At 44.3% G+C, this 16,809-nt stretch overlaps 1 protein-coding gene across 17 annotated transcripts in view; it reads right to left on the bottom strand.

The window, feature by feature from the left end:
- Positions 1–16,809, bottom strand: part of MYT1L (myelin transcription factor 1 like) — a 293,521-nt gene that overhangs the window by 250,588 nt on the left and 26,124 nt on the right. For all 17 annotated transcript variants that reach the window (XM_070428611.1, XM_070428614.1, XM_070428609.1 and 14 more), the window contains exon 2: positions 1,358–1,451. The gene's annotated coding sequence lies outside the window, so the exon portion shown is untranslated. The remainder of the gene's footprint in view (positions 1–1,357; positions 1,452–16,809) is intronic.

Raw genomic sequence — 16,809 nt, forward strand, 5'->3', positions numbered from 1 at the left:
CTCTCCAGAGGCTAAAGTTAGGAACAACTGGCATGTAATATGAAATCATAATCTCATATCAAAAATATTACAAATAAAATTTCAACCATTAACACAAAATAATGGAATGGGTTGACTTGCTGGGTAGTAGGCTATTCATTTCCAGAAATATTCAGGAAGTCAAACAACAACAACAACCCTCCTTTTCATAAGTTGGGTAGGGTGGGGCCAGAAGTGCTGGTACAGTACACTCTGTGGTAAGTATAATGAACACAATACAATCTTTATTTCTTGTGGATCTTGAAATACTCAACGTTAGGCATCAAGAATAATCATGGTCACTGTACAAATGGCCAATAATGAGATATTTTAAAGCAAATTTGTTATAGTGCTTTTCATACTATATATCTAGCACTCAATGTAAGTATAGATTCTTTTACTAAAGGGTGCACACCTCAAAATCATGGGCTATGTCCAATCCACTTGCCTATCAATATTGTCTAGCTTAAACAATAGGTACTTCATATGCTGAATTAATATCTGAATAAGTGAATGAAAGTGTAAGATTTGGAACTGAATTCTTGGTAATTCATAATATATACTGAAATAAAATTTTAGTCTCTTAAGCCTCATGCTATGAGATTACTTTTTCTTAAGTTCCTTTTTGAGGGTACGGTGAGGACTAAAAAAGATAATGAGTAGGAACTCACACAAAGTGGTCCTGACTCAAAGTAAACACATAATGCATGCTAAACATTATTAACAATTTGCCTCTCTATGAATAAATCTTTAGAAAAGAGGAATTTTACAAAAGAATAACAGATTTCAAAAAATATCACTTTTGCCTCTCTACACTCTGATTTTGTCACAGGCTCCATCTGATGGACAAAGGAGATGCCAGGATGCAGGGGTTATACACAAAGGCTCCTTTGGTACTACCCACCACTTAGTTTTTAGAGTTTTTATGAGGCCCCAATTAAATAATCTGAGTGGAAGTGTCTGAAATTCACAAGGAGCCATATAAATATCAGGAATAAAAAAAGAAGTTGAAAACACTGTGTAGAAATATAATTTGGGATTAAGGCCCTCAGCTTGACTTGTTTTTCTGAAACACTTAGATTACATACAATGTTCTTATCAGTGTAAAGATATAAGAATAAGTCATAGCTGATATATCAGCTTAATGTGCATATTTAATAAACTGAACAATAAAGTAAAACTGAAGCATCTAAATATCAAACAAGAAATACTGGTAGAAAAGAACCCTTTCTCAATTGGCCTAATTCAACATCAGGCATCCAGCATTCTGATTTCTACTTGTTTCAGGTAACCTTTATGATCCTAATGTAAGTGCAAGGCCCCATCTGCATGAACATACCGCATTGTGTGACTCCTCAAATGTTAACGTGGATCAGAGAGATGTCCAGGTGGCATCTGCACACACCTCAGCCTCGGCCTCCAAGGAAGCTTCCCTGCAAGAAAGGACAGAAAAAGTGGTTAGTGGACCTGAAAACATTCCTCTGACTTAATGGAAATGGACAGTTTCCCGACGTGGGAGCTCTTCTCCTTAAGCCAGTGGAGGCTGTGCACAAGGACTGCACTCACTCACTGCACTTCAGCTGAGGAAGAGTCTGGAGCTACACATCCTGTTGTCTCCTCAGAGCTGTAGTGCTTTTGAAATAAGTCTGTTCTTTAATAAAATTACAGAGCAAGGTCAGGTGTGTGAAACTTGGGCAAGTCCCTAGGTCCCTGGCTTACAAAGACCACCAACAAAGGGATATGAGTCAGAGTGAGCTCAAATGCCCAGGACACTGCCTGCTTGTCAGGTTGTAATCACTGTTGTCAATAGAAGGTTCTGGATTACAGGCGAGCACTCCAGAATCAAACATGGCTGTGCCTGAAGAATCAAATATGGATCTCAAAATCAGACTGCCTACCTAAGGCTGTGTCAGTATTAAGAAAGAAAGACGAAAAGGGGAAAAAATATGTTTCTGATATTTCCTGTTTTCTAGGTTTACAGGGGAAACTGGGGTAACTGAAGAAAAGGAAAAGAATTCCTTGGAACACAAGTTCAACTTTTTCTAACCACCAACCATATTCATTCCAATTTTAGCAATTCTGTGGGAGGAAAAATGAAACATGAAATTCTATGCCTTCCACTTTGCATATATTCCTTAACTCTACCTGGAATGACCTCTCTCTCCAGGTCTTCACAGCCTGCCCAGAGTCACACTTCCTACTGTGTATGATGATAGTGAGAAAAGAATCTTCCTATTAAGAACAACACAAACAATAACTACCATTACTGAGTGTCTAACTGAGAAGCCAGTATCTAACAGTATCTATTAGATACCTTGGGCCCAGGACCTCACTTAATCCTCAAAGATAGGAAATATAAATGTTATATCGGCTCAAGATGTGAGGTAGCTCGCTGAGACACACAGCTAGAACAAGGTTAACAGTACTCAGACCAGCTCTTTCTGACTTCAGAGTTCCTTCTATGTCTCCATTTTTCTCAGACCCTCCAACATTTAAACCTTAGTTTCTTCATTATTTTCGAAGAAAATATCTAACATTTGTGACATGCTCTGGTTCACATACAGAAATAGACTGTTTTGTAGATAGAGTCGATGACTCTTCCAGAACAATATAATCATTATTAAAATGTGGAGATCATCTTAGATCATTCGAAATCTAATCAAATATATGTACACTTTTAAAAGAAGTAATGCAGATATCAAGTTTCTGATGATTTCTAATAAATGGGGAAAATAAAACCAAGAACCCATTAGAAGATACTTCTGAGAATTTCAGGCCTTAAGAATCTTACTTATAAGAGAAAATAACAGTAAATCTAGTTTCTACTTGGGTTAGAGTTATCTTGCCTAATGTAAGTCAGAAATAAAGGTCTTAATGGTTTTAAGTGGCCCAAATGGTTGCCTGCACATGGTGACAATGGACACAGCAAACAAAGTGGCTCAGTGCTAGCTGCATACAACTATGCAAGACACCTAGAGCAGAGGTCCTCAAACTTTTTAAACAGGGAGCCAGTTCATTGTCCCTCAGACATTCCACACATGCGCACTGCGGGCCCGGGAGGAGTCGGCTGCTAAGCAGGACAGGCAGCAGCGGCAAAAACACCAGGCAGGCCGGATAAATGTTTTTGGCAGGCCTCATGTGGCCCGCGGGCTGTAGTTTGAGGACCCCTGACCTAGAGCCTTACTTCTTCTCCCTCCTCTGAATGCTTATCTTCAAAATAGAGAGAGGGGTGCATAGTGAGGGCAGGGAGGGAAGGGCTAATGAGAAGAACAGACTTGGTGTCAAAAACAACTCTGCTGAGATCTATTGTCCACTCCACTTAAAAAGAGAAATTTATGGCAAACAAATAGAAGTAATACTCATGTAATCAAGTAGAAAGGATAGTTGTGCATATAGATTTGTATGCACGTGTATACATGTGTACACACTTATTTCTTCTAAAATTGCCATTCCTTTCATTTTCATCCTGGTTGTAATGCAAAGTACTAGGTTTACAACCTGTACAGATGCTCAAAAGTTAAGTGATTTAAAGAACCATTAAGCTAGCAGGGGCCAGTCTCAACCTTTTTATTTTATTTTAAAACTAGAGGCCTGGTGCAAGAAATTCATGCACAGATAGGGTCCCTAGGCCTGGCTGGCAATCAGGGCCAATCAGGGCCTTCCAGCTGCCAGCTGGGGCCTTCCTTCGCCAGCTGCTGGCAAGGGCCTTCCTTAGCTCCACACCACCTCCTGATGGTCAGAGCACATCATAGCGAGCAATCAAACTCCTGGTCTCCCAGTGGGACTCCCAAGGGACACTTTGCATATTAGCCTTTTATATATATAATCTATAAGATGTAAATAATCGCATCACTGCAGATGGGGGAAAAAGTCAGAATTTCAAAATTACACAGGGTGACTCTATCATTTGTAAAATGAGGGTAATAGATGGTTAGACAATCTTTAAGATTTCTGACCTCTGCAATTAAGCTTTAATTATCCAGTAAATTCCGGAAGTTAGTTTTAAATTTATATAAATACTAGAGGCCTGGTGTATGAATTCGTGCATGGGTGGGGTCCCATCCCAAGAGTCAATCAGGGCCAGCTGGCCAAGGGGAGGGGCCACAGGAGGTCAGCCAGGCTGGCCCTGCCCCTGATCGGGGTGGGGGGCCGATCAGGGGCCGGGTTGGCCAGGGGGAGGGCCCCAGGTTGGCCAGGCAGCCCCACCCCTCATCGAGCCAGTTGGCCAGCCACAGTGCACATCACAGCAACCAGTCATTCCAGTTGTTCCAGTCGTTCCAGTTGCTTGGCTTTTATACATATAAATTCTAGTTACTTTACAGTTATTTCATATTGTCTTTTAAATCAATAAAGTCATATTTATGCATCAATATCACCACTTTTAAACAGAGGAAATGTGATAAACTTTCCATGGAAATAATAATATCAATAAAACTAAACCTTTATAAACCAACATCAACTTTGGAATTTAACACACTGGAGACTTAAGCAGAGTGATAGCAGAACTCAAGGCTTGACTTTCAGAACTCTCTGGGAGAGACACAGATCACACTAAAATATTTACTTGGCCTCTTCTATAGCTGTCCCAAAACAGAAATCAGATTTCTCATTAGATACATAATGTGGTCTCATTTTAAAACTGATAGCTTCTTAAATCAAAATTAGTGAATAACAAAACTTATTTTCCCTAAGATATTTAAAAAACTTCCTATCCTTTGATATAAGCTCTAGGCTTATTCTTTTGTTATTAAGGGGGTTTCTGTGGCTCTTGACTAGAGAGGCAAGTTGAGATTCCTTATTCCCTGACGGAGCCCATGGGGATACTTGTCCAGGCAGACAGAATCCTTCACTGACAAGAGTGAGGCTGAACATCAAAATGGGTGACTATTTGGTTCCTCAACCCTGAAGAAACCCTGGTAGATAATACTGCCTGGCTAATGAGGGCATATTCTATCTTATGCTGGTAGATTGCCTGGATCCTTTTTGCATATTAACCTAAAAGTCTGTTTCTTTATATCTTCTGTTTATTTATACACATATTTTTGAGGCTTATACTATTTCCTACCCATACTTCAAGTATCATCATGGTGTAGTTAGTTGCTCATACTCTTAATTTTAAAAAAAATGCACTATTTGCTTTTTTTTAGGCTAGACTAGTTTAATTTAGTGAGCTAATTTCCATAAATAATTTATGAAAAAGTTGGACTATGAGAGGTAAATACAAAATATCTTTAAATATATGAACATAGGACTGAAAATCCTCTGCAAATGGAGTGTGCAGATGACTGACATTTTAAAGCATTTGGTATCTGAGAAATTATGTGACTTTCTTAAGCATTGTCTGAGATGAAAAATGAGATTTATATGTAGATCCAATTAATTGCCTAGAGAGTCAGCAATCCCCAAGCCCCAAGCTCACCTGCATCATGTCATAAACACAGCCTCACTCTAACCTCAGTGCCAACAGGATCCCAGGAGGTAGGTCCCAGGAGGTGGAGGAAAGAAGGGATGGTGTGCAGTGAAAGGAAATTTGCTCCCTGGGGAAGACCTCCCCAAGTCAGGTTTAGGATCTCCAATGGGAGTCTGGGTATTTTTGTTCTGACAAAGCCTTGGCAACCCATCATCACAATCACTCATGAGTATCATGATGTAAGCCACCCAATTGCAAATTACAGTACACAGGCAAAAAGGCTCCTCTACTCACTCTGGAATCCCTTTCTTGGGCTCATTTCCTCAATAGTAAAAGAATAACCTTTGAAAACTTATCATTAAATCATGTTCTCTACCTCTAAGTGCCCCCAGCTCACATCCAACCCCGAACTGAACAAATGTTCATGTGCCCAGGAGGCAAGCAGGGGCAGGACTGAGCTGGACAGGTCTGGAGCCCTGGCTTCTGCTTTCATTTTTTATCTGCTTTCATTTTTTTAAAAAGAGTTGCTATGAGCAGGCTGGAAGAGGTCAATAGGGGGGGAAAAGGGAGACTTATGTAATACTTTCAACAATAAAGATTAAAAAGAAAAGTTGCTATGCCCTGACAGAGAGGGAGGAAAACAGGGTAGTTCTCAACCCTGGACGCATATTAGAATCCCTGGGGAGCTTTTAAAACATACTGAGGTCCACCTGCAGATACTGGGATTTAATTGGCCGGAAGTAAAGCCCAGGCAGGCATCAGTATTTCTTCTTTTATAAATTAAACTTATTGGGATAACATTGGTTGAAGACATTATATAAATTTCAGGTGTACAACTTTATATAATACAAAATCTGTATACTCTATTGTGTGCTCATCACCCAAAGTCTAGTCTCATTCTATCACCATATATTTGACCCCTTTTTACCTTCTTCTTTAAAAACTCCCCAGGTGATCCTAACATGCAGGAAGGCTTAGAACCACTGACTCAAAAGAAAAGCTCAAAATTTAGCTAAAGAAACAGATTTGAGTTGGTATTCTGCCACTTCCTAGCAGTATGAACTTTACAATTCAACTAGCTCCTCCATTAGGGGAATAAAAAGAAAAGATTAGACTGCCATAGTCACCTTATAGGGCTAAGATAAAAATCAATATGGAAATATAAGAAAAAACCTGATTTAAAAAATACAGCTCTACGTAAATTCTCTTTTTACTTAAGCAAAACTTTGAGAAGTAAAACTCAAAACTATGGACAAGGCACAGAGCAACACAAGAAGTGAGAATGATCAAAAATCAGAGAAAAGGGTCATGTTCTTGGGTTTTCGCACAAAGCTGTGGTGGTTTTCCTATTTCTTGACTCTGAAACCAGCGGTTTCTGATTTGAGCTGACACCCTTTGTAAGATGACAGTGTCCTGGACTGAGGGCAGTGAGGTGCATACGCCATGGGTTCACATGCTGGCGCTCAAATCACAAGAGCCCTGAGCCCGGGACGCGGAAGATTTAATGCGGCGGCCACGGGCCCACCCTGCGAAGGGATGACAGGGCGACTCTGGGGCCGAGAGGCAGGACACTGAGCCTCGGGGAGACACCAGCCTTCTCTAAGCAAGGTCCCCTCGCTGAGGAGGCGAAACAGGAAAGGGCGACACAGTCGCTAAGGGAACAGGAAGGGAGGCGCCCTTCAGACAGAGGCAGGCGGCCCACCTCCCTGAGGCCCAGGCCTGGTCGGCGCACTCAGTGTGGAGGCCTCCGCGCCGCTCCGCTAGGACAGGGTCCCCGCGAGGCAGGATTCCACACACGCGGTTGGGGAGGGCCCTGCCTCTTTGTCACCTGGCGTCTTCCACTTTTCAGTATTTTTGTGAGCAGTCTCCTAGCTTTTACTGGGGTGCCTCCTGAAACCTGAAAAAGGGTGCTGAAGAGCCGGTGGGGCACTGAGACAGCAGGGCGCTGCGGGAGGAGCACCGGTCTCCTCCGCGGACTTCCTGCCCTCACAGCCTCAGGTGTGTGTCTCGCTCAGGTGTGTGCCCCACATGTGTGTGCCTCTGCTCACGTGTGTGCCTCATGTATTTGCCTCCCCTCACGTGTGTGCCTTCCCTCATGTGTGCCTCCCCTCACGTGTGTGCCCCCTCACGTGTGTGCCTTCCCTCATGTGTGTCTCCCCTCACGTGTGCCCCTCACGTGTCTCCCGTCATGTGTGTGCCTCCCCTCACATGTGCCTCCCCTCACGTGTGTGCCCCCTCATGTGTGTGCCTCCCCTCACGTGTGTGCCCCCTCACGTGTGTGCCCCCTCACGTGTGTGTCTCCCCTCATGTGTGCTCCCCTCACGTGTGTGCCTCCCCTCATGTGTGCCCCCTCACGTGTGTGCCCCCCTCACGTGTGTGCCCCCCTCACGTGTGTGCCTCCCCTCACGTGTGCCCGTCAGGTGTGTGCCTCCCCTCACGTGTGTGCCCCCCTCACGTGTGCCCCTCAGGTGTGTGCCTCCCCTCAGGTGGGGCCTGCAATCCTACTCCCTGAAGTCCATGCGAAAACGCACAGGAAACCAGATAAAAACCCCGCTGAGGGCACAGGGCGGCAGGCAGGCTCGGCCCGGGGCGAACTCTGGGAAACCGCCAGTACCTGTTCCTCGGCGCTGTGACAGGACATCCGTTCCGAGTGACGAGCGGGGGTCGCGCAGGAGGGCGCGGGGCCAATGGTACCCGGCGGTGTCGGCACGCAGGGCCCCGAAGACCTGGTCTCCACGACCAGAAGGCGGGGCGGCGGGGCGGCGGGGAGGAGGAGCGAAGGTGCGAAGTCTGCGAGACCGCGCCCTCAGGCCCGAGGCCGCCCAGGCGCACCGGGCCACACGCACCGCGAGCCCCGCCCGGGCGTCGAGCCCGCCACCTGGACGCAGAGACACAGCTCAGCGCCCGCGTGGGGCCGCGCCTCCTCCCGCGGGCCCTTGGAGGCGGGTAGCGGACACGACATGCGGGGCCTCGGCCGCCTCAGCGCAGCAAGCCTCCCGCTCGTCGTCCCTCGCCGGCATCCTGAGGCGCCTCCTGCACTTCCGATGCATGGCACTTACTTCCGGTGGGCCTGAGCGGGAAGCCTGGGCCCAGGCGTGGACGTCACTTCCGGCGGCGCCCTGGCCTCCCGGAAGTGGCGGTGAGAGCGTGGAGCCGCGCTGGCTGAGGCTGGCGCTGTGCCTCCGAGGGTGTGAGGCCGCGGGCGCTGCGGAACCGGCCACGGGGACCAGGCGGCTCAGTCACGCGCTGTGACAGTGAGGAGGCTCCGGGCCGCGGGGCACACGAACGCCGCGTCGTCAGAGGGAGCCCTGCGATGACGAGAGGCCTCGCTGGCCCCAGGCGCCGCCAGGTACCACACGACAGACTCCGCGGCGCATGCGCAGGGCTTCCTTTCAGGGAGTGTGCGAGCGGGAGGACCGAGCTGGTGCAGTCGGCGGTGCCACACACCACGCTCCACAGTGGGATTTGTTGCCGCGCTGTCTCCAGTGCCCCCGGGGCCGGCCGGGGCCCAGCCGGGTGATGGCGGCTGTGTTCCCATTGCTACGTGAACCCGGGAGAGAGAAGGGGAGGGACGCGGCCTTTAGATTAGGCATTACCTCCGTTTCACAAATGAGGCCCAATTGTCTTAAATATGTTTCATGTTATAGCTCATTCTTAGGGAGGGCGAGGGGTCATGAGTATGGAATCCATTGTAACTCTAATAGAACCTGATGCTCACTTTACCATTCACCTTGCAGAAGAAAGCAATGAAGTGCTTGTTGAAACAGTCGCATCTGCTGGGTAGTATAGGATCTCCATCACGTGCCTCTGTGTCAATACCTCTATCTGTGTCTACTCATACAGTCCCTGCCCTCAAGCAGCCAATGTTCCAGGTACAGAAGCAATCGGCAAACACAGAGTAGATCGGCTAAATGCAGTTATACATCATGAACTCCCCATCACGGTAGGCATTCAAGCAAAGACTGGATCAGCAGATGAATACCCGCCAGGCATGTTTTAGGGAGAATCCCTGAATCTGGAGATGTGCTGGACTCTATGAAATCTATGACACATCTATCTCTCTCAGAAAAGCCTTTGATGTTATGAGTGCTGAGGTCTTTGGAGTAGATATATGTGAAATCCAGAAAAGAGAAACCGTAGAATGGGCAGAAGTCAGGCCCAGAGCTCTGAAGCCTGAGTATGAGTCAGATGAGAAGATAAGAAAGCAGAAGGAATTTGAATCATGCCGCACTGGAGACCAGGACGATGGCAATCCACGTTGAACATGAATATCCTGAAAACAGTTTTATCTGTTGTGTATCATGCATTTGGTAAATTATGTGTTGCAAGAACACAAACATCAGATAGTTCCTTCTGCTGTCCAGCCACTGCATCAAGCTTACCCAGAACATGGATGCCTTGCATTATGGGGGAGGGAAAGTCAGCCAAATGTGGATGTTGCCAGAGAGAAAGAGCAGGAGAGACAGAGTGACAGAGAGAAACACAGAAACAGAGACAAAAATGAACTTTCTGTCCTCAACATCAGTTTATTTCAAAAGCGTGACAACCCTAATACATAGAATCAAGAAATTCAAGAGTAGAGTTACATTTTACAAACTAAGATAAATATAGAAAATTTTATTCTGTTTTTCTAGGAGGTGCTTATAACCAAGCCAGAATCAGTCAAAAGGAACCTTGAGTGATTAAGAAACTTTGATATAAAAGTCACCTGAAATACAAGTAAAAGACCTGTCACTGCTCCCAAAACAAAAGCTATTTGAGAGGCAAGAGGAAACAGTGCCTTTTAAAGCAAATGGAAGAAAAAGTTATTCAGTAGAAGAAACCAATTCTCCAATAAAGAGTGCTTGTTCTGGCTCCACCGGTTTGGCTCAGTGGATAGAGCATTGGCCTGTGGACTGAAGCAGCGGTCGCCAACCGGTAGTCCGCGGACCACTGATGGTTCGTGAAGTCCGAAAGGTTGGCGACCGCTGGACTTAAGGGTCCTGGGTTTGATTCCAGTCAAGGCACATGCCTGTGTTTCAGGCTCGATCCCCAGTAGGGGGCATGCAGGAGGCAGCCAATCAGTGATTCTCATCATTGATGTTCCTATCTCTCTATCCTTTCCTCTCTGAAATTAATAAAAGTATATTTAAAAAGAATCTTGTCCTGTTTAGTAAACTTAATATTCCCATCTAGATGATTTTTTTAAAAAAGAGAAAGGACATGATTCATGACACATTTCCATTTCAAGGGTTGTCCCCCTTTGTTTAAGAAATTAAAAAAGATTTTTGATTAATATTGGGATGCTTTTTTTGATGGAACATGACTTTTTTTTGTCAGTACTTCAACATTGATACATTTCATTTTTTCTAGAAATGCTGTCTCACTAACATCATTAACTCCAGAATAAAAGGACAGGGAGATGGGCGTGGAAAAGAGGCTTGAGGACCCGACAATGTCAAGGTAAGGAGATCAGCAGGGACACAAGCACAGAGGCAAACGCAGCTGTGCAATGCATGTGCTGTCTCTGCTGTGCTCAAGGCACAGCTTGGTGTTTCAGGCTATGGAAGGAAGCCCATGGTTGGCCTCAGAAACAAGCTTATCTCTCATGGGCAGGTCATTAAGAGGCTAGAGCAGCCGTGGGCAAATTACGGCCCGCTGGCCGGATCCGGCCCGTTTGAAATGAATAAAACTAAAAAAAAAAAAAAAAAGACCGTACCCTTTTATGTAATGATGTTTACTTTGAATTTATATTAGTTCACACAAACACTCCATCCATGCTTTTGTTCCGGCCCTCCGGTCCAGTTTAAGAACCCATTGTGGCCCTCGAGTCAAAAAGTTTGCCCACCCCTGCACCAGTCCCTTATCAATGAAAAAGGCTCCACCAAGTGCATGCTTTTCCACAGATGGGCCACGGCATTCCTGTTAATTTCCCCCCAGAGACAGGTTTTAAAATTCATAATATTCAGGCACTTTCACATCTCTCCGCTCTCCCCTCCCACCATGCCAGCAGCCACAAGCACCACTCAGTGTGCATAAAGGCATTAGCTCCAGGGAGGGTTTCAGAATTTCTCGAGAAAAACAAATGCATTCTTTCGTGCAGAATGAAACATTGTCCTCCTCCTCCTCCCTATTACCATATGAGCACTTTCCCAGCAAGGAAGGGAGCCAGAAAAATAAAGGCAATGCCTTTACAAGTCATCTAAGGTTAAAAAAAAACGAGCCCTAAATTTTAGTAAAGCAGAGCTATTCTGAGAAATCATGACCAGAACCAAGATCATAGAGCTTTTCACCTATTTTTCTTCCAAAAGTTTTAATTTCAGGTCTTACGTTTAAATCTTTAATTCATTTCAAGTTGATTTCATATATAATAGAAGGGTCCAATTTCATTCTTTTGCATGTGGATATCCAGTTTTCCCAACACTGCTGATTGAAAAAACTGTCTTTTCCCCATGGAGTATGCTTGTCACCCTTGTCAAAAATCAATTGACAGTATATGCCTGGGTTTTTCTTGGGCTCTGTTCTGTGCCACTGCTCTAGATATCGGGCTATGCCAGTACTATACTGTTTTGATTCCTATAGCTTTGGAATATGTTTTTAAACCAGGAAGTGATCTTTCTCAAGATTGCTCTGGCTCTCTAGGGTATTTTATGGTTCCATGTGAATTTTAGGATTGTTTGTTCTATTATTGTAAAAGATGCCATTGGGATTTTGATAGAGATTTCATTGACTCTTTAGATCAGTGGTTCTCAACCTTCTGGCCCTTTAAATACAGTTCCTCATATTGTGACCCAACCATAAAATTATTGTAGTATGTTAAGACATACTACAGCTACTTCATAACTGTAATGTTGCTACTGTTATGAATCGTAATGTAAATATCTGATATACAGGATGGTCTTAGGTGACCCCTGTGAAAGGGTCGTTCGACCTCCAAAGGGATTGCGACCCACAGGTTGAGAACCGCTGCTTTAGATCATTTTGTGTGGTATGAACATTTTAATAATATTAAGCAACAAAAGCAAAAATAGACAAGTGGGGCTACATCAAACTAAAAACTTCTGCACATCAAATGAAACATAATGAAAAGGCAACCTATAAAATGGGAGAAAATATTTGCAAACACGTATCTTATTTGACTTTAATATTTAAAATACATAAGGAATTCCTACAACTCAAGAGCAGAAAAAAGAAACAACAACCAAAAAAAACCCAACAACAACAACAAAAAAAACCACACAGAAATAACTGAATTAAAAACTGGCAAAGGACTTGAATAGACATTTCTCCAAAGAAGACACATAAATGCTGACAGATATGTGAAAAGATGTCCAACAGCACTAATCATCAGAGAAATGCAAATTAAAACCACAATGAGATACCACCTCATACTTGTCAGAATGACAACCATCAATAAGTCCACAAACAACAAGTGTTGGTGAGAAAAGAGAACTCTAGTACACTGTTGATGTGATTATAAATTTGTGTAGCTGCTGCAGACAATGGTATAGTGAGTCCTCAAACATTAAAAATAGAATTGCCATGTGATCCTGCAATTTCACTTCTGGGTATCTACACAAAAGAATTGAAATCATGAGGTAAAGAGATACCTGCACTCCTATGTTCATTACAGCATTACTCACATTAGCCATGATATGGAAACAGGGTAAGTGTCCATGGATGGATGAATGGATAAAGGAAATGTGGTATGTATACACAAAGGAATATTACTCTGACTTAAAAAAAGAAAGAAAATCCTGCTATTAGTGACTACCTGGCTAGGTGGAATAAGCCAGACAAAGAAAGACAAACATTGCATGATTGCCCTTATATGCAGCCTCTACAAGAGTCAAACTCTTAAGAACAGAAGAATGATGGTGCCAGGGATGGGGGTGAGGTGAGTGCTGAGAACAGTTCAGTTTTGCAAGATGCCTATGTTCTGGAGATCTGCTGTGCAACATTGTTCCTCTAGTTAACAATACTCTGCTGTGCACTGAAAAATTAAAGAGGTTAATCTCATGTTAAGTGTTCTTATCACAATAATAATTTTAAAAAGCAAAACCTATTCACTACCCCCACAAAAGGCATTAAGCATTCCAGTGTGCTTCGTTCTCTCTCGCGTTCACGTCAGTGTCAATGTTCACATGACCTTCCAGTTCGGAAGTGAGAAAGGAAGCTTGGGTAGGCTGGCTGGATGACTCTGGAAGGAAACTAAGGTAAGCAAATACTCATGAAATCTTTTTAGCATAGTTAGTCCCCAAGTATCCTAGTAATTAGTAATTATGACCTGTGAGGACCAGATTTATCTTTGATTAGGCCCAGCTTTTAATTCTGGCCGGAAGTATAAACCGACACACTCGACTTCCAAACCAGCTGGCATGCACACATTTTGGTAACCATTATGTGCCTACTGACAACCAAATGCAACGGGACATGCTGGGAGAATTGATACCTTTTCCTCAAAGGTCTTAGCTCTTTTTGAAGAGACAAAATAGAAGTACAAAAAAAAGGAAACCAGTGAAAACCTATGTAATAAACAATCAGTTGTGAGATAATGCAATGTAGCTTAAATAGAAACACGCCTTCTGGGGTGGGATTTACCAGGGAAATCCTCATCAGTAACCATGATTTAATTTTAAGAATGCCTTTTGCAGTAATTTGCTAGCTGCAATGAAGGGAAAAAAAGAAAACATAATAGTACAAAGTTTTGTAAACTTTCAAATTAAAGGCTTTCCTTTTTTTAAAAAAAAAAAAGCAAAAATCCTTAATGTGACAAATACTCTTCTGTGTTCCAAAAATGAATACCTTAGATTCCGTTATCTACGTTAAAGTCTAAGACTGGGAGGGGTAGAGGAAGGCAGTGGGTGTTTGGGAGAACGGGGCTGTTTATAAGAGTGCTATCAATCATTTTATTATTCTAAAATCTTAACACAGAATCACAACACACACTATGTCATGTACGGCTGCGCTGACCCATGAAGTTAGTTTATACTGTGCACGTGCACAGGGCTACGGGAAAACTTCTCACTCTGGCCGGGATAGCTCTGTGTTTATTAAAAAGGGGTGTGGCTTACTCCAGACCCCAAAGCACTGGGTTCTTCTGGGGGCACCTGACACAGCACATCTTACTGAGGCAGAGCAGCCAAGGATGATATGTGGAAATCGTGGCTCCACTGTGTGACAGATGCGGCCATAATCTCACAGTGCATCTGCCCAGTGTCACCTTTGTGAGGGCAGGAGGAGACCTCAGGCCATGCCTGTGGGCTTGGCAGGCAGGACTCCTGGGTCAGAGCTGGCCTCGGGGAAGGAGTCTGTGTCTGCAATCTGGAAGTGTGCGTGTCTACCAATCAGCTCAGAGCTTCAGTGTCGGGTGTGGGAGGGAGGAGGCAGCCAGGGGTCTGCATTGAAGACCCAGGAAAACTGCCTATTGCAGCCACTACGTTTCTCCATGCAAATTAAGTAAACACGGTGCTACCGACTCTATTTCTTTCAAAGGGAAGCATAATTATCAATGAAAGTGGAAACTTCAAGTATCCAAGGAGTTTATCATCTGCTTCTCTGTATCTTTGTTGAATGCTGACTCATCTACCCCTTCAAAACCGGTGGAGTCTCCCTCACACATAGACTAGACAGGCTCATTCAAGATGGTTTCGTAAACAGCCGATCCCATCACAGCCTCTCCCCACATCCTCACTACCTTTCCCTCATCAGATTCCTAAATCATAGTTTGGCTCTACACGACTTTTCACCAGCTTGTTGAGGCAGTGAATCCTTTTAATTAATTTTAAGCAAAGGGAAGAAATCAGTACTGTTTGGTGTGTCTGTGACTTTGGAGGGATGCTGGGGCAGTTTAACCTGCCTGAGCTCAGGGCTAACCTGCCTGAGGTCAGGGCTAACTGGGTCTGAGGTCAGGGCTAACTGGGTCTGAGGTCAGGGCTAACTTGGCCTGAGGTCTGAGCTAACTTTGCCTGAGGTCCAAGCATTATTGTGAAACACTGCAGGCTCTCCTGTTGGGGCAACATGAAAGGGGCTTAAATAACCTTGGAAATTCAAATTCTTTAATGGAAGTGTTCCTTCTTTGTGTACATCAACCGTTTGCAAATTACTGGGAGTAAAATTGATATGGCATGTTTCAAACAGTCAAATAAATATATAAAATGCACACAATTGTTTGTGTATGTGTGCATAAAGATATTTAACTGCTGATTGCCTGTGAATTCCTGTTATTTATTATAGAACATTCGACATCCCTAATTTCTTTGTTTCATAAGGAATTACTAAAGCCGCTTGAGAAATCCTTCTAACAATCGCTCTCATGCTTAAGAAATCAGTTGCAAGCAATAGGAGATTGTCCATACACCACTCCTGGCAAAGCCACCCCTCAGCCAGGATGTGAAGTCCCCCAGGGATTTACACAGTCACCTGCACCCAGGTAGAACACTATACCATCAGCCAAGCACATCTTCCAAATAACAGCAAACTATTCTTTCCTCTGCAAGATGAAGGTTTAGGGGAATTTTGTCAACTGCACGTTCTGAGTTGTCTGAGTGCTGCTGGGGGCGAGCGGGGAGCTGAGCCTTCTCACATGTGTGCAGTTATTCTCGGAGCTCTCACAGACAGCTGACTTCCTGTGAGTTTCATTTTCCTCCCCACACAGCCTAGAGCAGCCGCCTGTCCATGAATCTTGTAGTAACCAGAGCAAGGGCTAGGAGCCAGGCCAGGCCTTCTGCTCCGTGAGCACCAACCAGTCACGCTCTGATTCCCCAGGATGCCCGCTGTCTGCACTGTCCTGGAAGAGCCTCTGGCCACGGCCGCAGGGCTGGACCACATGCTCATTCTCCCTTCAGGTCAGTCTGAGGGCCACACATGGAAGGCATTTGTATCACCACTGGCATTTGCAGCTCCGTGTCTGTGACCTCTGCCCTCTGCACAGCCCCTCTCACTTGCCTTTCTGCCTTTTCTGTTTCCTAGGCTCTGCCCACCCATGTCTGTCTTTTCTCCTGTCTCTTTGTCTCGTTTCCTCTATATATCAGAAAACTATTTCAAACAGACATGTTGAAAACTTTTCAAATTCTAATATGCCCCATTTCACATATGTAGGCAGATAAGTTTATTCTTCGTCACTTTATTAGCAAATATCCAGCTTACACGTTTGAGCCCTACTCTGTGCTGGGCACTGTTCCCAACCCTTTGTGATACGGAGAATAAAACAAAAATGGAAGGGTCAGTGAATACAGCCATGGTGAATGCTCCTTTAGTTGGTTAGCTATGGAAACATCATGGAGAGCCACCACTTAAGCCCAACTGCTTAGTTCATGTAAACATGATCAGATAAAACATTTTAAATGTATATCATGTGACAGTATAAGCTTTGTCCTGTTGATATAAAATGTGAGCCATTC

The sequence above is a fragment of the Myotis yumanensis genome, unplaced genomic scaffold (assembly GCF_028538775.1).
Source record: "Myotis yumanensis isolate MYYU_CA2020_CCGP unplaced genomic scaffold, mMyoYum1.0.hap1 SCAF_11, whole genome shotgun sequence".
Classification (NCBI taxonomy): Eukaryota; Metazoa; Chordata; class Mammalia; order Chiroptera; family Vespertilionidae; genus Myotis; species Myotis yumanensis.